This window comes from Nomascus leucogenys, chromosome 17 (assembly GCF_006542625.1).
Source record: "Nomascus leucogenys isolate Asia chromosome 17, Asia_NLE_v1, whole genome shotgun sequence".
NCBI lineage: Eukaryota > Metazoa > Chordata > Mammalia > Primates > Hylobatidae > Nomascus > Nomascus leucogenys.
Window position 1 is genome coordinate 21,544,230 of NC_044397.1, and position 20,629 is coordinate 21,564,858.

Genomic DNA, 20,629 nt, shown 5'->3' on the forward strand with positions numbered 1-20,629 from the left:
TAGGAGAAACGCCTAATGTAAGTGACGAGTTAATGGGTGCAGCACACCAACGTGGCACATGTATACATATGTAACAACCTGTACATTGTGCACATGTACCCTAGAACTTAAACTATAATAAATAAATAAAATAAAATATAAACATATGCAATTTTATATGTAACATAATATACATGCACACAATGCAAAGAAGACAAGAATATATTAAATTTTAATAATCATTTACCCTTTCTGGTGGAATAAGAGGCTTCTTCCCCTTCTAATTTTCTTTATTCTTTCCTTTTCTTTTATTATTTATCCATTTATTCAATTTTTTGTAGAGACAAAGCCTTGCTATGTTGCCCAAGTCTCAAACTCCTGGCCTCCAGCAGTCTTCTGCCTTGGCCTCCTAACGCGTAGGGACTGCAGGTGTAAGCCACTACACCCAGCCATTCTGCTTCTAATTTTCTATATTTTTCAAACATCAGTAACAAATTTTTAGTACTTCTATGCATTAAGTGCTGGCAGCTTCTTTAAATGTAACCCAAATTACTTTATGACAGGCAGTAAAAATATGTGAAGGGGCTGCTGTATGCAGGTAGTCCATAGTAAGTATATTTGGGAATAAGTCTAGGAAGGGAATTGTGGCAATTCCTACAACTTAAATTCTTTTAAGCCCTACAGTTTTGATGGTGTTTACAGCATCTCCAGCTTCAGGAATGAGTCCTGGTGTGTTAAATTGTTTAGGGTAACCCTATTTCCTTTAGCACCTTGATTGGTTGAGAAGTAGACTGATCCAGGGTTGAGCCAATCAGTGCATGACCTCCCTGGCCAAACTCATTGGTCGGGAGTGGTCCAATCTCCTTAGGGCTGGAATTTTGTTCCTGGTTTAGGGAAAAGCATCCTGTCTCACTCTGTGCATCTTGGAGGCTACCTTGAGAAAATAGACCAGCGGCAAATACAAAACATAGTGGAGGGTACAACAGAAAGAAATATAGAAAAGCAGAGTCCTGTTTGAACAAGAATGGACGCCAATCACAATGTCAAGACGTTTCAATTACCTGAAACAATAAATCATCCTATCATTTGAGTAACAAGAGTCAAACCAAAGTATTTTACCTGATAACACAGAGAACATATTTGGTGTTTCTTATGTACCAGCCGTATTATACATGTTATTTCCTATAATCTACACAAACCAATGCTGTTAGGTTTTACTACTCTTTTTTTTTTTTTTTTTTTTTTTTTTTGTGAAACGGAGTTTTGCTCTTGTTACCCAGGCTAGAGTGCAATGGCGCGATCTCGGCTCACTGCAACCTCCGCCTCCCGGGTTCAAGTGATTCTCCTGCCTCAGCCTCCGGAGTAGCTGGGATTACAGGTGCTTGCCACCACGCCAGGCTACTTTTTATACTTTTAGTAGAGATAGGGTTTTACCATGTTAGGCCAGGTTAGTCTCCAGCTCCTGACCTTAGGCGATCCACCTGCCTTGGCTTCCCAAAGTGCTCGAATTACAGGTATGAGCCACTGCGCCCAGCCAGGTTATTTTAAAATCAGGAACTAGTGACGGTGATGTTGGTGAACATCCAAGGTCATAGACCTAGCAATAGTTTTGCTAATTTTTATTTTGCTAAGTAAGAACATTAAAAAAAAACCTCATCATGTTTTGTCAAAACAATTTCATAAAAGGAAGAATATTATAATAAAAAATTAAGATGACCTTAGTCCAAGAATAAAAGACGGCTCTCAAGAAAGGACTTTTGCCATCATCATGGATATTTTCCTCTGGACAGGAAAAAGTTCATCATTTGTGTGTGCCAGGCGAGCTGCATAAAAAGTCATATTTTGATTCAGCAGGAATTGAGCAAGTTCTGGAAATGTGTTTTTTGAAATGAACTGCAGGTAATTCTGACAGGAAGCCAGGATGGGGAACTACTATTCTGGGAGACATAAAGTGTGCTTCCACTGGAACAGGTCCCTTTGCCTGCTTTCTCCAGAAGTTTCTTTCCTGTTCTCCAATCTGCTTCTATTTGCATTTCAGGCTGTATTCCTCACCTTGGCAGATCCATGAATCCTGTGTCTTCCGGTCTGCAGTTCTGTTAACTAAACATTACTTTTCTTTATCTTGTTGCCTCAGTGATTACATTCAAGTTTGACTATTGTTTTCTTATTCAGAACTACCCAGGGAAGAAAAGACTTCTCTCCGAGCCATTAACCATAAACTCAAAGAGGAAACAGTGGCATGACTATTTCCAAAGACCTCAACCTGAGACTTCTCTGGAAGGTGGGGAGTAATTCAACCTGATAAATAATTTACGATTGTAACCTTTGTCAACAATTTTATTTGAATATATTATATTCTTTGGGAGAATATTAGATTGCATTTTGGGAATAGATTTAATGATTCCTATGAGCTGATGATAATCATGATAATATGGTCCATGTCACTAAAGAATTGTCTGAGAGTTGATTGACACTTTCTGTGTTCTTTTTTCCTCCTCACTTTCCAATAGCCAGAGACTTATTATGTTAATTTCCAGAGCCCAGCTGTTGTTCACTTTCCCCTTTTTCTTTTTCTCTCTAGCTCTTTCCCTCTGCCCTCTCTCCTCCCTCCTCTGCACCTTGCTTCTGCTACTGACATTTCTAGCATCCATCTCTCATTCAGTTTCCCTTCTCAAGGTGAGGAGATCTAATTTTGTTGGTTTGTCATTACCCAATATGGTGAGTTGTTATGGGGACAAATTTGGGTTCAGGTACTGGTTTCTTGGCCTGATCAACAATGATTAGGGTAGCAGGACTAGTTTCACTGCAAGCATTCAGCCTGTTTTCTCGAAAGGTTTTAGTGGGCAAAGTGTAGCTGAAAAATCTTCTGGGGCTCTATAACCCATTGAGTACAATCTAGCTTAGCAAAATGCAGAAAACTCCCCAGGCAAGGTTTAGCTAAGGGGACAGAGAGAGAGAGAGCACGTGCGCACAAGCACGAAAAGACATTCTAAGTAATGACTGCTCTCTCCTTTTTCTTTAATATAGAGAAATGTCTGGATTTTCTCAGTCATGTATGGCGGGAAAGCCCAGACAGATATTTATTTGCTCCTTTAGCAATTTCAGAATGAATGCCCAAAGGTATGAGAACTTGACTCCCTGCTTCCATGTTGTCTTTATGGCACGAGGTCTGCTGACCTCTGCAGTCATCTCTCACTAATCTACATGTACAGAATGCCCAGCTGTAATGAACTATTTGCCTCTGATTGTTCAATACACTTGCAGAAGCAGCTGTCTCTCTCTGCCTTTTCAATCTTTCTCAACTTTTTTACCTGTCAGCTTCTGTTGAATTCAACATAAGCATGATCTCCTCCATGAAACCTCATGAGTGTGGTTGTTAGCCTGCTGTGGCAGGCTCTATTCCTCGCCATCACAAAAACCATTCCCCTATCCACTCTTTCAAGTGGAGCCCCCATTTGTTCAGAAATCAGGCAAGGATTTTAGTTCTCAGGAAAGGTAGCTTCAGCAGCTGGTCTAGGAACTGTCATGGGACAAATTGAGAGGCAATAAGATGTAAAGGAAAGTTTGTTAGAGGAGTTTGTTGGAGGATAAATGTTTTTATCTCCTTGATAAGAGAATATCAGCACAAAGAGAAACTCACCTGTCCACACCACCTCCTGCTTCTAGCACACCTGTCCTAGCAAAAGCACACTTGCTAGGACAGGTGTGCTAGGACACTTTTGCACTGCAGCCATCATTCGACTTTGACAGGAAGGTCAATGGAATTGCAGAGATGGCACTCCTTATGTCATTGAGCCACTGGGCCCCAATTTGTTGAAGCACTGCTAATTATTTTGTTGCTTACAACTGAAAGCATTCCTAACTGTTAACCTCCTCTGTGTGCATAAATGCAATCACTGAAGTATCCCTGTTGTGTCCTCAGAATCAGTTTTGCCTGAGAGTGAAAACGTCTTCACTCTTAAACAGTACCATATTACTGACAACAGGAAAACATCTATAATTGGTGTATATTTGGACACATAGTTACTATGCCAATAAAAATAAGACAGCTACACTGGCAAAAGGATCTCATCCTATCTTTGAGTTGTAGAGTTTAGTATAAACCCATATTGACCAAGCAAATTGTCTTTGCAGTATGCCTGCATACAGAAATACTAGAAGGAAAACTTCTTTCAGCTGAGTAGAAATAAAAATAATTTCTGATCTAATGATTTTCATAGTCTCCCAATAAGAAGACCAAACCTCACATTATGAGAGCCAAAAATCATCCATCATCAGCTATATATGTTTCTTGGTCTACATTATTTCTGTCCCAGACACTGGAAGTCTGGACTTCTCCCAGAGAAGAGAACTGTCATCCTGTCACATGATTGCAATTGGCAAGTCTTACCAAGAAAGTTTGGCAGATCCTTAGAACAGGACTAACATATGTTTTATATATGTGTGGGTAGGTGTATATATAGCCATCCATCTACATACATATATGTATACTTATTTATTTATAAGCTCTAGTTAAAGTTAGAAAAATTAATTTAGATGCATATGGATAAGTCACACAAATTAGCACTAGTTTAAAAGGAATTAGTATAATCCTAAAAGAAATCATTTTGATTTTGTTAAAGTAAAAATGCCAATGCAAATTTTAAAAGCGGAACATCATGTTAATAACTTTTATCTTTAGATTATTGCTCATTTAGAGCAATGATTCACTCACTCATGCAACAAGTGTTTATTAAACACCAACTACAAAGACTTAAAAGACACAAAGTCCTTGCCCTGGTGAATCCTATGGTCTAGTTGTAGACACACACACACACACACACACACACACACAGAGTCATTCATTCATTCATTCGTTCATTCACTCAAAGATTATTATTGAGGACCTTCTTCGCCTATCATGTATGTTGAGATTACAGACGTGAAAAGACAGAAGTCACTAATATGGGGGGAGGTGGAGAAAAACAGTAAACAAACATTAACATATATACACATAAGAGAGTGATAAATGCAATGTAGAGACTTCAAATTGAATAATATGATAAAAAGTAACTGAGCTGCTACTTTTAAATGGGTGGACAAGGAAGACCCCTCTGGGAAAACATTTAAGCTGAGACACAGGAGACCACTGGAAGAGGATGGAAGGTGAAGTGAGGGTCTTTATGATGCTCTTTTTGCTATTATTATTGTTTTAATTGTCAGTGTGTGTGTGTGTGTGTGTGTGTGTGTAAGAAAGGAATTATTAGAACTGGTATATGACAGTGGGAGTGATTGCGGAAAGAAGTGATGATTCAGGGAAGAATGAGCAGAGAATTGAGAAACAAAACCTTTAATAAGGTGAGGGGGGCATGAATTCCAGAGTAAAACCAGAGGGTGTACCAGTGACAGCAGCAGAGACAGTTGCTCTACAATAAATTGAGCAGGCAGAAAATAGGTATAGAGTGAGGAGGATAGATAATATTTGATTGGAAAGGTGAGGGAATTCTTGTCAAGCTACTTCTATTTTCTCAACGATTTATGAAGCAATGTTATAAGCTGAGAGTATGAACAGTAAAATGGGTCAGGAGATTTAAGGAGTTAAGACATGAGGTGAAATTATCATTTTGGAAAGTGGGAATGCAAAAGTCCTACAGGTTTAATAATATTGCTCTTGACTACCACTTGAGATTTATAGCCAGAATTTAAAGTGATGCTAGCAAGCATAATTTTTTGTCTTCACCAGTGTTCAGTTGTGTTGTTGCATGGGGACCATTGGGTATAAGAGGGCTGCAGCTCAGCTAAGGTGAAGGAGGGTGGCAGAGGCAAGGGAGTGAAGGGTGTTATCAAACAGTGGCTTAATAATGTATTATAGAGTCTAAGGTGAGTGAATAAGGAAGGGAGTAACTGAAAAGGACAAATTGATAGTGATTCAGTCATAGACTCACCAGATTAGAGAGTCTTAATAAAGGCAAGATATTGTTTGTATAGATATTCTTGGTTTAGTGAGCTTTTAGGATAGAAGACAATAGTCAAAGAATGGGACGCTTGTACCAGAGATATTGGAGATCATGGACTTATTGATGATTACAAGGTCAGAAGTATGACCTTAGACAGGAGTGGATAGCTGATGGTGGGTGAAGAATAATATCATTCTATTGTAATGTGGGAGGATCTGGAAACTGGAGTCTAAGGTATTAGATGTATTATTTGAGTGGGCATTGAAATCAGAAAGAAGGAAGTGAGTAAGAATAACATCAGAATAATAACGAAAAAAGCCCCAACGAGCCAGGTGCTAAATTTATCAAAGAATGAATTAACTGAATTCTCTAGATGACAGCAACAAGGAAGGGGAATAGGTACCAAAGTCTGATGGCACAGGGCCAGGTGTGATGGCTCATGTCTGTAATCTCAGCACTTTGAGAGTCCAAGGCAGGAGGATTGCTTGAGCCCAGGAGTTCAAGACCAGCCTGGACAACATAGTGAGATCTCATCTTTACAGAAATCCAAAAAACTCTGATGGCACAACTTTAACAGATCCTGGGGTTTGGAAGGATGTAGGAAGACAATAGGTCTGAAAATGGCACTGGAGAACAAGAAAAGCACTCACCCCAGAGCTGGGTCTGGTTAGGTAGGATGCAAAAGAAGAACAGATTCCACCGCATATGACTGCAACAGAATTGATTTCAACAGCGCACAGCCAGGTTTTACCTAGAGCAAGAAAGGAAAGGGAACATTCAAGATGATGTTGAGGATGCAGTCACACATGTTGATGATGGATTGTCAGCTGTAGATGGCTGAGTGGAAGGGGTTGGGATGGCAGATGTGAAAGAGTAGGTCAGATGAGTAGATATACATAGTAGTGCAAGAACGAATATCTAGGCTAGGGGTCAGCATATTGTTTAAATAAAGGGACAGATAGTAAATATTTTAAGCTTTGTGGGTCACATGGCCTCCATTTCAAGTACTCAACTCTGCCTTTTACTTTTCAAATTTTTATTTATTAATTAATTTTTTAAAGAGTCAGTAAGCATCTGTGGGTCTTGGACCCCAGCAGGGAGATTGGACAGATGGAGAGTCTAGCATGAGGAGAGTCTAACTGCTTGAGCTAAAGCCAACCCTCTGCGTTTTTAGAGTGAAAGCAGCCATAGACGATATGTAAAGAAGTGGATATAGTTGTGTTCCAGTAAAACTTTATTTACAAAAATGGGGAGTGGACTCAATTTGGCTGATTTGACTCTGTAATAAACAGAGCTGGTAATAGAGTTTGGGCTTGTGATGATCAGTGAGGGAAAAAGCAGAAACATGGTTAAAATGGGAGTATTTGATACTCTCCTGGAGAAGGAGGATTGCCCATTTAAGAAAGAAGCTGTGAAGCTACCAAACATCTGCTGCTCCCAGATGTCGTAGCCAGGGATAAAAAAAAAGACCTTGACATGGAACTGCTGTGACTTCTTGACCAGGAGCAGAAATTTTGGTGAGAATATCTGCTTTTGAGAGGCCCCAGTGTAACACAAGATGTGGCTCTCATCTAGAGGCTTGGGACCATCTCTTTCCCAGGATGCTCAGTATTGTTGACTCCAATCAGTTGACTACAATTAAGAGGGAAAGGGCAAGGTACAAACACTTGGAGTTTCTAAAGAAGCAAGACACAAGCACTGGTGAATATGGAAACAGGAAAGATTTTCTTACTCAGTCCATGTCTATATCCTAAAATGCAGTCGCTAAGGAGGTTAATTTGGCTTTCTCTAATATTTAAAAATGATTATACAGCTTTCAATCAAACGACTTTTAGATTTTGTGAGACATCAAATTGTCCCTTTGAGAGACTGGTGTTTTGCACCAGACAAACTTAGAGTCACTAGTCCATCATTATGACAGAGGCGTGAACTCAACCTGTATTAACAGTTTTAAAGATCCCTGGATTGAATTTACCTCAAATGCTAAGTTAGCTTTGCACTTGAAGATGGCTTCTTGGATGCCCATTTTTAATGATTCCTAAATAACAGGTATTCACCCCCATTTCTGAAAGATTTTTAACTCCCACGTCATTAATTATCCCCTACCAAATTGGTCCACACTTTTGGTCCAATTTGATATTTTGTTGATATTATTAAAACAGCTTAATAGTAAGCTGTTGATATTATAAAAACTGCTGTTTAATGATATTGTTTTATTGATATTATTAAAACAGCTTCTTCAAATGTTTAAATTATTTCCTGATAATAAGCAAGGTTGTAATTTATAGGAAGACATGAAGTCTTTTAGACCCCTGGGGTACAATTTGGCACACTTTACTAGTAATCTGAAGGTATCTAATATTCTTCCTGATAGTAAATTAGGCCCTAGGATACTGGTTTATTGCTTATAACTTGTGAGATTTCTGCTATAGAGATGACAAAAGAAATGGACCCATCTTTCAAGAGAATACTTCATTTGATTTTAACTGAAGAAAAACACAAGACTGGTTTAATACAACTGAAGTACATTAGTGTGCAAATCTTTTTTCTTTGTTGGAGCTATTTTTGCTTTATAGGAAATATATATTCTATTAAACACATTTCATGGTGATTGAATAAAACTCTACATTGATTTAGCAATGATTATATACAAAGTCTGTGCTACACACTGTTTGGAAAACAAAGCTGAATAAAGCTTGATGCTTTACATATCCTTGGTTTACTTAGGTTTACATTTCCTTTGTATAGGGTGCAAGTATTCCTATATGTAAATGTATGTGACCTATATTTGAGACCAATAAAAAGCAATGTTTCAATTATACAAATGTTTGAATTATATAATTTCAATTACATAAATAATCATAGCAGTTCATAGTTATTGGACCCTTCACATTACTTAACATTAATGAATTTATTTCTCACAACAACCCAATGAAGTGGGTACCACTGTCCCATCTTAGAGGTAAGTAAATCATCACTGACAGCCAGTAAGGGATAGAGTTTAGTTTCAAAACTACGTCTGTCTGACTGCAAAGCCCTTGATCTTAATCTCTATCTCATTATGCTTCAGAAACACATTTTAAGCTGGGTAGAATCAATAAGTAAAAGCCAGTTATCGTAAAATATGGATTTTTGCCATTCTTGACAGACAGAAAGATGTGACATTTTGACTGCTAACAATAGGTCTTCAAGAGTTCTTCTTAAAAATGCAAATCTATATTCCTAAAAGGAAAACATATTTTAAAAAGTAAATACTTTTAGGCTCTTAACTTGTGTGCCCTTGCAAAATCTTAAAAGAATGGGATAAAGAACAGGGAAGTTTTGAGAAGGTTAAGGAGTAACAGGTACGGAATAAGGGAGAGGCAAACTTGAGTAGGAGGTGGGTAGGGAGTAATACCTTCAAGAAACAGGCAGCACAAAAAAACTGAGTATCTGTGGTGGGAACTCCGAAATAGAGACAAGATGAAAAAAAGCTAAGACAAGATTTTATAGCTATATAATTTTGCATAAGGCCAATATTGCTGCCTCTAAAAAAAAATCCAATGGTATACCATTAGCAAGTGCAATCAAATAAACTTGTATGAATTTTAAAATGTAGTAGCTTTCCTAAGCAGGGACTGAGATGTAATATCTATTGTCAAAGAGTTTATAATCAAGGAAGCATTTTTTCTCTCCTTCACACCTATTTGTTCCACCATTCTTTACATAATGTTAGATTTTACCCATGATCACCTGTAACACGGCTCTGAATTAGCATTATACCCAGAACAGGGCTGCTAATATAATCAATTACTAATTAGTTCTGTTGCTCCTTTTCATTGCAATCACATTCTTAAGAGTATAATAGTTATCAATATATGACTCATTCATAAAACATGAATGCAATTTTAGTTAAATGTTTAGTTGCCATCATTGTAATGCTAATAATTGTAGGAATGATGAAGATATAATAATAAACCTAAATGGTTTTAGGGTTAAAGATGAGTTTAAAAATGGTATCTTCATGATCTGCGTTTATCCTACATCAATAATTTTGCATGAAATTTGTTCAATTTACATATCAAAAATAGATTTTTCTGTCAGCAAAGTAAGATCAGTCTTGTATCTGAAAATCAAGCACAGCTTGTACATCATCATTAACCATAAAGACTCTGAAATCAGAACTTAGCTGCCAATTTTGTTGATGATGCATAAGACGAAATCGAGTACAGCTGGCTCTTCTGTCCTGTGCTAGCTCTGCAGTACTGACATTAGTGAAAAATCTGTTTGTTTTTTGTTTCAGGAAATTAAATAGCTATGACTAAAATGAAGCAGAGAGAACAGATATATCTGGGTAATAACCAGGTGCCATTTTATTTTTATTTTTTTCTTGCAGGTTCATTTGATTATTGCAACACTACTTGAGTTTGACCAATTGTAATGATCTCAAATAATACATTTTTCAAAATGACCTCCTAGAGGAGTCCTTTTTTAATAAATGGGGACCAAACAATCCAAATCATTTATCTTTTTTTAATTAATTTTTTTGAGACAGAGTCTTGCTCTGTTGCTCATGTTGGGGTGCAGTGATGCTCACTGCACCACTGTGGCTCACTGCAGCCTTGATCTCCTGGGCTCAAGCAATTCTCCCACCTCAGCCTCCTGAGTAGCTGGGACTACAGGCAAAACCCACCACATTTGGCTAATTTTTAATTTTTTTTTTGTAGAGACAGGGTTTCTGTAGGTTGCCCAAGCTAGTCTTGAACTCCTGACTTCAAGCCATCTTCCCACCTTGGCCTCCCAAAGTGTTCGGATTATAGGCATGAACCACCTTGCATGGCCCTCCTTTATAATTTAAAGTCCATCATAAGTAACTACAATTTTCTCAGTGATTCCTTCTAGTAGAGTATCTATAAGCAAATTTTACATTAAAAAATAGATTTAACTTCTGACATGTCAATTGGCTTTTCAGGATGGTACTTTATATGATTTAAGGCCGAAGTTTAAAGTCTTCCTTGTAGAGAAACAAGCCAATTTCTAGATATTGCCTTCAGATGAGGAAATGAGAAAATTTTCAATAAGGCAACATTAAGTTAATGGCATAAAACTAAATTCTAAATCCTTAAATCTATTGGAAGTTTGTTGAATCAAGAAGATCCTTACCTCTTTTCCCACCAAGCATGTACTATGCTATACTAGCTCAGTTAGAGTGAGGATTGCACAATATTCACCACCACCACTTCGGGAAATTCTGTTAAAGCAACCTTGAAATTTTTTTTGAAGACGCAAAAAGATGAGAGCAAGAGGAGATAACAGCAACAGAGTTTTGAAAACTGAAAAGGAGATGAATGAAACCTGACTGCCTTTGCAGACCCCAGACAGTGGAAACCAAGTTGATAATGGCGAAAGCTGAGAAGCATCTCCATTAATACAAGAGAATCCTCAAAAGTTTCAAGAAATCGTAAGACAAGATAATTCTGGAACTGAAAATGTAGCAAGGATGACCACTGCTAAAATAGGAAGGAGTAGGTGAAAGCTGACTCAGATGTAGTCATCTCTTTATTGTCTTTCCCAGCTCCATGCCACTAGGAGATTAACTCTCCCAGTTTGATCATAAGTCTGTGGTTTTATTTTCTGGAGAAGTGTACAGTACTGCTTCTGGAGTGAGGAAGGATACAAATGTCTGAAGACCTGAATATTCTATTGAAAACATTCTCTTATTCCCCTTTCCACACTCGGAACCCAGGACACTCCGTCTCTAGAGCGGGATCTCTACCCTTGAGGGAGGAGATAGGTAGATTTTTCTTTGGTAAACTGAACAGACTGTGGAAAGACATCAACATACTGTTAACAAGGATACCCAACGCTCTTCCCAGTTCATCTTGCAGTAAAGCTCAAGGTTACTGAGCTTCATAGGCTTGCAGAACTCCCAATCAGATTTTTAGTTTTCATTATGAAGAGCAGAAAATCAAGAATTACAAGAAATCTGATGAAAACTTCTAACATGGAAAGGGAGACCAAAGTAAACAAATGCAACTTGAGGAAATGGCTACCATGCAGAGAAAAATAGATTTTAAAAATGTGCACATACATATTTTAATATACATATATATGTACATACATACCATTCATATCCTTAGAGAACTAAGAAAAGATATTACAGCTTTGATAAAAGAAAAAAAGTATAAAAATGGAACACAGAACAAGAGAACTCTCAAAAAACAAAAATATATACAATAGTACAAATAAAACTATGATACATCAATGTTAATTGCAGCATTATTTACAATAGCCAAAACGCAGAAGCAACCCAAGGGTCTATCAACAAATGAATTAATAAAAAAACGTGATATAGTTGTCCCTTGGTATCCATGGGGGAATTGGTTACCAGGGATCTCTCAAGGATTCCAAAGTCCATGGATTCCCAAGCCCTTTATATAAAATGGTGTAAGTCAAATGCAGTGGTACACACCTGTAGCTACAGCTACTTGGACTGGAGGCCGAGGCTGGAGGATCACTTGAGCCTAAGAGTTAAGGCTATAGTAAACTTTTTTTTTTTTTTTGAGACTGAGTCTCATTCTGTCTCCCAGGCTGGAGTGCAGTGGTACGATCTCAGCTCACTGCAACCTCCACTCCCCCGGTTCAAGCAATTCCCCTGCCTCAGCCTCCCGAGTAGCTGGGATTACAGGCACATGTCACCACGCCCGGCTATTTCTTTTTTATTTTTTTATTTTTAGTAGAGACGGGGTTTCACCATGTTGGCCAGACTGCTCTCGAACTTCTGACCTCAGGCAATCTGCCCGCCTCCCAAACTGCTGGGATTACAGGCTTGAGCCACTGCGCCTGGCCTATAGTAAACTATTAATATGATTGTTTCACTGTGCTCCAGCCTGGGCAACAGAGAGGGACCTCGTTTCTAAATAAATAAATAAATAAATAAAAATTAAAATAAAAAATAAAATGGCATAGTATTTGCATATAAACTACACAATCTTCCAATATACTTTAAACAACTTCTAGATTACTTTTAATACCTAATACAATGTAAATGCTATGTAATTCGTTGCTATACTGTATTGTTTAGGGAACAGAGACAAGAAAAAAAGTCTTTACGTGTTCAGTACAGATGTCATTGTTCTTTGAATATTTTTTATGTGGGGTTGGTTGAATCTAGATGTGGAACCCACAGATATGGAAGGCCAACTGTACACACAGTGGAATATTATTCAGCCTTTAAAAAGGGAGAAAATTCTGACACATGCTACAACATCGATGCATCTTAAAGACATTATGCTAAATGAAATGAGCCAGTCACAGGAGGGCAAAAAGTGTATGATTTCACTTACATGAGTTACATACAGTAGTAATCAAATTCATAGAGGCAGAACATGTTGGTTGCCAGGGGCTGAGGAAGAGGGGAATTTGAAGTTTTTGTTCAACTGGTAGAGAGTTTCAGTTTGGGAAGATTAAAAAGTTCTGGAGATGCATGGTAGTGATGGTTGCACAACAATGTGAGTATACTTAATAAGCCACTGAGTCAAAAATGATTAAAATGGTAAATTTTATGTGTATTTTGCCACATTAAAAATAAATAAAATTTTGAATATATAAGAATGTAAGTTGGAAAATAAAATTGAGAAAATTTCTCAGCAAAAACAAAATGAGATGAAAAAGAATAGAGAAGAAATAGAAAAACTGGAGGCCCAGTCCAGGAGGTCCATCATTTAAAAAAAAAAAAAAAAAGGAATTTCAGAAAGGGAAAAAAATAAAATATACAGACACTGGGGACAAAGAGAAGATCGTGAAATTTTCCAGAGAGAAAAAAAATTGAGTCAGAAATCACAATGAGGGCCAGCCAGGGTGGCTCACATCTGTAATGCCAGCATTCTGGGAGGCTGAGGTGGTCGGATCACTTGAGGTCAGGCGTTCAAGACCAGCCTGGGCAACATGGAGAAACCTTGTCTCTTACAGAAAATGCAAAAAATTGCCAAGCCTGGTGATGCAGGCCTGCAGTCCCAGCTACCCAGAGGGCTGATGTAGGAGCATTGCTTGATCCCAGGAGGTCAAGACTGCAGTGAGCCATGATCATGCCACTGCACTCCAGCCTGGGTGACAAACTGAAAAAAAAAAAAAGAAGGAGATCACAGATCACAATGTCATTGGATGTGACAGGAAGACGGGAGTAATGCCTATAAATTTCCCACCTAGAACTCTTATTATTGGCCAAATTATTAATCAGATGGCAGTTGGGAGGTGGGAGTGGTAGGTTGGGAGAATAAAGAGATTTTCAGCAATGCAAGATCTCAAAAAATGTACTTCCCAGACACTCTTGCTTACTTTGAGGTTATTGGAAGATATATTCTGAGAGTGAGAATGCATGTAAGGGGGTGTAGGGAGCCAGAGAGCCAGAAAGAACATTAAGAAAAAGAGGGTTACATGGGTTGGAGGAAACAAGATATCCTGCACAAGAGAAAGGGGAAGGGAATGCTTAGAGGAAGGTTAGGATTACAGGGCGCCTGTTCTTCACCAGGCATACAGGAGAAAATCTAGATTGGATCTTGTCAGAAATTTTGGGGCTAAGTACAGTGGAGGGCTATTTTTCTACAGCTCCCTTTCCTCCACACAGAACAGATGTGTATAGAGAAAATTGGTGGAATTTATTTTATCACATTAAATGATGATGACACATGAGGCAATAAGAGTACATTTCTGTCTTAAGTGGTTACAATGAAGCATTTCAGCCAGCAACTTGGGAATAATCTTCTGATTTTTGTAGACTGCAATATAGAAGAAAACACAAATTTGCACAAACAAATTAAATTATCCTATATGAACTTTCATGTGTGCACATGGGCATATGTGTAAGCTTGTGTGTGTGTGTGTGTGTGTGTGTGTATGTGTGTGTATAAAATCTCTGCAAGGATATAGATGAAGTGGCAACATATTTGTTCCTGGGGAAAGGAAAAGTGTAGTTGGGCAAAGGGAGTATGAGGAAGACTGATTTTTCCAAATTTTATCCTTTCCTCGCTTTGAATTTTCAAAATCACAGTTAAAAAGGAATAAATTACATTCCTTAAAAATGACAATAATACCCTTAATAAAAATATTTTACTTCTAAGAAGGTATTCCAAAGAAATACCTACCCATAAGCAAAATGATATAGGTGCAAGGATACCTTTGTCCTAGCAAAATATTGGAAACAACTTAAGTGTCCATCTACTTGGTACCGAAATAAATTATGTACATTCTTGCAGTGGAATAGTATGTAACCACAAAAAAATTTAAAAGCTCTTCTTCTGCACAGCGAAAGAAACTACCATCAGGGTGAACAGGCAACCTACAGAATGGGAGAAAATTTTTGCAACCTACTCATCTGACAAAGGGCTAATATCCAGAATCTACAATGAACTCAAACAAATTTACAAGAAAAAAACAAACAACCCCATCAAAAAGTGGGCAAAGAACATGAACAGACACTTCTCTAAAGAAGACATTTATGCAGCCAAAAAACACATGAAAAATGGTCATCATCACTGGCCATCAGAGAAATGCAAATCAAAACCACAATGAGATACCATCTCACACCAGTTAGAATGGCCATCATTAAAAAATCAGGAAACAACAGGTGCTGGAGAGGATGTGGAGAAATAGGAACACTTTTACACTGTTGGTGGGACTGTAAACTAGTTCAACCATTGTGGAAGTCAGTGTGGCGATTCCTCAGGGATCTAGAACTAGAAATACCATTTGACCCAGCCATCCCATTACTGGATATATACCCAAAGGACTATAAATCATGCTGCTATAAAGACACATGCACATGTATGTTTATTGTGGCACTATTCACAATAGCAAAGACTTGGAACCAACCCAAATGTCCAACAACGATAGACTGGATTAAGAAAATGTAGCACATATACATCATGGAATACTATGCAGCCACAAAAAATGATGAGTTCATGTCCTTTGTAGGGACATGGATGAAACTGGAAAACATCATTCTCAGTAAACTATCGCAAGGACAAAAAACCAAACACCGCGTGTTCTCACTCATAGGTGGGAATTGAACAATGAGAGCTCATGGACACAGGAAGGGGAACATTACATTCCGGGGACTGTTGTGGGGTGGGGGGAAGGGGGAGAAACAGCATTAGGAGATATACCTAATGCTAAATGACGAGTTAATGGGTGCAGCAAACCAACACGGCACATGTATACCTATGTGACAAACCTGCACATTGTGCACATGTACCCTAAAACCTAAAGTATAATAAAAAAAAATTTTAAAGCTCTTTATGTGCTCATACTATCCCCAAGAGAAGTTGTTTAAAGAAAATAGACAAGATACATACTCAAACATATATGTGCTTCTATATACATAGACTATCTCTGTGAGAAAATACAAACATTTTATAACATTGGTTTAGACTGGAAAGAGCTGGATGGCAGGGGAACAAAGATACCATAGAAATTACTCTCTGTATAAAATTTTGTATCATTTGAATTTTGAGCATTTGAATATGTTGCCTTTGAAAATCAAATTCAGTTACAATTTTGAAAATGTGGGGCATTTTTAAATAGCCTAGATTATTTTCATCTCAATTCTTTCTTTTTTCTCTATTGCAAAGCCAGTATGAGGATCTTTCATCTAATAATAACACTCTGGTCGTAGTTCTGCAATGCTTAAGAAATAAAATCTGTTACTCCTGCTGGGATCAGAACAGTTGTTAGCATATGTGGGCATCAGTGGGTGAAGAGCTCTTGAATGTAAGGCATGTAAACTAAATACCAAAGTTGAATGTATTAAAAGTCATTGTTGATATAGGAGAAATCTTATATCAATGATATTTATGAAGACATGAAGACATCTGTCATGTAGTTCTCTATGATACAGATGAGGACAAGACTCTATATACCAGCCTTATGCTATCCATTCGATCAACATAGACCAGAGATACGAAAAGAGAGGGGTAATAGGAATTCCAATTAGATTTCAAAGCTATATCTGGGTCCCTTTACAATGGCATGGTTACAGGGGTATGTTGTTACGTTCTTCATTTCTCTTCTATGTATTTATAACTCTGCCCATTATGTGTATTAGAAATTCAGGCATAAACTTAACTTCATAGAAGATTTTTGAAAATGCCATAAATAACTACTTTTCAGAAAATTAAGTGGGCTGTGTGTGCCATAAAGACCGTGATGTAACTATGATGATATGGTGCAGAGATGAAGAGTCCTGCCTATGAATTCTACAACTAATGTGTCAAGACAAATCCATTTGTATCCAAAATTTGCATTCATGAACCTCACCATGCTCTCTATCAGATGCCATATTACCATCTCTCCTCACCCAGATTCATCTAGGACCAGAAATATCTGACAGAATCATAGAATTATTAAAGATGCATATCCTACAACCCTTATTGATCACTATATGAACATTTTCTTTCCCAAACAAAATTAACAGCTTTTCAAGGACATCACTGCTTTTACTGTGGTACCATCTGTCTCAATACTGAAAACCTGGGTAATCTTTAAATGGGTAAATCTTTAAATGGAATCCTCTTAGCATGACAAATGACTTTAACGGCACTTCTTAATTGAACAAAATAACACATCTTTAATGGTTCTACAAAAGGCCTAATTCACTAGCTTTGAATACCTAAATCTTCAAATGAGAGGAGCAGCTTTCAGTGGAAATCCTGAGGCCAATAAACAGGCAGAAAGGTTTTTACAGGTATATTAGCAGAACACTGGGAAGGGAAATGAGCCAGGGCTCTTTGTTTTTGTTTCGTTTTGTTTTGTTTTTGAGACAAGGTCTTGCTCTGTTGCTCAGGCTGGAGTGCAGTGGTGAGATCATGGCTGACTGCAGCCTCGACCTCCCCGGCTCAAGCAATCCTCCTACAACAGCATGTAGCTGGGACTACAGGCACAGGCCATCACACCCAGCTAATTTTTGTATTTTTTGTAGCGATGGGGGTTTCTCCATGTTGCCCAGGCTGATCTAGAATTCCTTGCTCAAGCAATCTGCCCTCTTAAGCCCCTCAAACTGCTGGGATTTACAGGTGTGAGCCACTGCAACTGTCCTCAGGGCTCCTTAGAAAGACAACCATAAAGAAGGTGTTCAGCAGGCACAGGCCACAGCAAGGAGGGAGAGACTGATGATAAGAGGCAACATAGGCATTGTTGCCAAAGTCCAGGTAAGAAACAATGAAAGTTAAAGGAAGAGGAAAGAAACAGCCACTTTTTTTTCCCTTTGGCAGAAGTGGCAGGTGTGGGTGGTGTTTAAAGGTAGAATTGACAGGAAGCTCTGATACCCTTGAGAACAAACTTTTTTTTTTTTCTTGTTTTGCTTTCCCTGCCTGCTCCTGAGTTATCTGAGCATCCACCGCTCAATTATAGTCCACATTTTCCTCCATGCTCCTCTGCAGCCTGCTGTACATTTCCCTGCTACTCGCCAGAATTCTCCCCAGTAGGACATTGGGGTCACAACATTGTGCAGAAGATTACACTTCCCTATGTTGGTAAAAACTGTCCACTAAGTTTCCCTCAGGAAACCTAATCATTCTGTCTCTCTCCCCTTGTATGTGCCCATGGGAATCCTTTTAACAGTTTCAGAAAAATATTTTCCCCTTTGAAGCTTCTTCCAGATACTTTGGATTATTTTTCTTAAGAATTTAGGATTTAAAAAAAAAAAGAATTTAAGATTTTATAAAACAAAGCCAGAAATATTTATAGATCATTTTTGTTTGCATTTCCTTTTACCTCTTCTTGGGACAATGAACACCCAGTAGGAGATCTGCTTACAGGGGTGGAGAGGGAGGAGAGAAGCAATAGCAGAAAATACACGGAGAAGAAAAATACAGACATGATGTAGATTTCAAAATATTATTCCAAGGAATCACATATATAATAAGGTTTCAAATTAGTAATGTAGGTGTTTTCTTCTTTCTCTCTCTCCTCTCGTTTAAGATCTGAGGAGGCGGAGACCATTGGCAAACAAGCTAGTGAATGAGTAGGCCTCACAAATGTGTGATGTAAATTAAGCCTTGACAGGTATTATATGCCACCCTTCTTATTGGCGTGGAATTTATGTCTCAGCCTCAGCTATGTATTTGCCCTGTTCTGACTTACGTGAAGTTAATATTTTGTGTTTATAATTTTTAATATTATGCCCATGGGAAATTGATTTTTTAAAGTGTATTAGGTTTTATCCTGCTTTTCTGAGGACTGAACACTTTATTAGCACTTCTAAGTAGCACATTTTAAAAAAGAATTCCTAGCAAAAGAAATTCAAGGAATAATTGAATTTTCCGTGTATACGGTCCAGTAATTCCTGTCAAAGGGATATATGGATTCAGGCTCCAACCAGAAAAACAGAAACTGCTCTGAGTATTTAACATAGGGAGAATTTAATTCAATTAATTTGTAAAACAGGTGAGAAGAGAGCTAAGAAACCAAAAAAGGGACAGTTATTTTTCAAAAGGATGAAGCCACTATGACTCCAAAATGGAAGAATAAAGGCTGTGATACCCGGGCACAGGGTCAGAGGTCATGGGTCACTTGGCCGAAGCTGGAGTGTGACAGTGTGGTGGGGAACACCCTAGCTTTTCCTACCCTCCAGTTCTCCACCGTCCTCCTCCAGCTTCCCATTCAAACCCAGCTGGCAACCAGCTCTCAAGGAAACTTGGAAATGCAGCTTGCAGGGATTACTGTCCCTGTAATATGGACCAGAGGAGGGGAAAGAAGAACCAGGAATGAACCCAAGGGCAAACAAGTGTAGGACCCTAAACCCACACAAAGGATTTTAAAAAATTCATAGTTAACAAATCCTAGTTGGAGGTTGATAATTTATACTAGAACAACAAAGTTGTTTGCAGTGGCTCCCATCAATGGGATACCAAAGTCTGGGCAGCTTGAGGCATTACCCATTAAAATCAGGACAGCCTCATCAGAAGGGCCGGTTATGTGTGTTTATGTCCACATTTTTAACTGATGTTGGGAGCCCTATAATTTTCCTAAATTTAGTCACCCTTATTTTTAAGACACTGTCTGCCTGAATTTCTTGGCCTTTTAAATGAAGAAGGCTCCTACCTCTAAATCTGAGTTGTCCCTTTTCTTTCATTTGGAATACTGAGAATCCCTCATCACTTTTCTTGTTAACCTTCTATTTATCCATTGAAGGTTGCTGAGATTTGCTTATACTATAACTTCAGTGATATTTTCCAAGATGAATTTTCATTTCAATCACCAAAACTCTACTGCACAGGATACGGTAAATATTTGTGCTCATTCCTTTGAAGCCTCAACCTGGCTGGCACCACTCTCTAAATATAGATCAGGATTAACTGAGTAATAAGGCAAGAGTTCACTGTAGTTTCTCTAATAAATTCTTCAATACTGTTGCTGTAGAGGAGTCTTTCAAAGGATTTAACCTCAGGTAGACAGAAACTTCAGAAGATTGGGAAATGTTCACATTCTAAAACATTCACTATGTTTGAAAAATTGTAACAAGCTTTATGTTATCAATGAGATCCAGATAAAATATTTTCCATATTTTCAGTCCCCTATTTCACGAATTTTGTTATGATTTTTTTATTTTTGTTAGTTTTGAGGAAACTGGTTGTTTTACTGTATTTCTACTGGTTCTAAAGCTAATCTTGTTTCCTCCCTCCCCTCTAAAATCGGGCATGTTTCAAATTTCGCCAATATATGCTAGTTCTCATCCTATT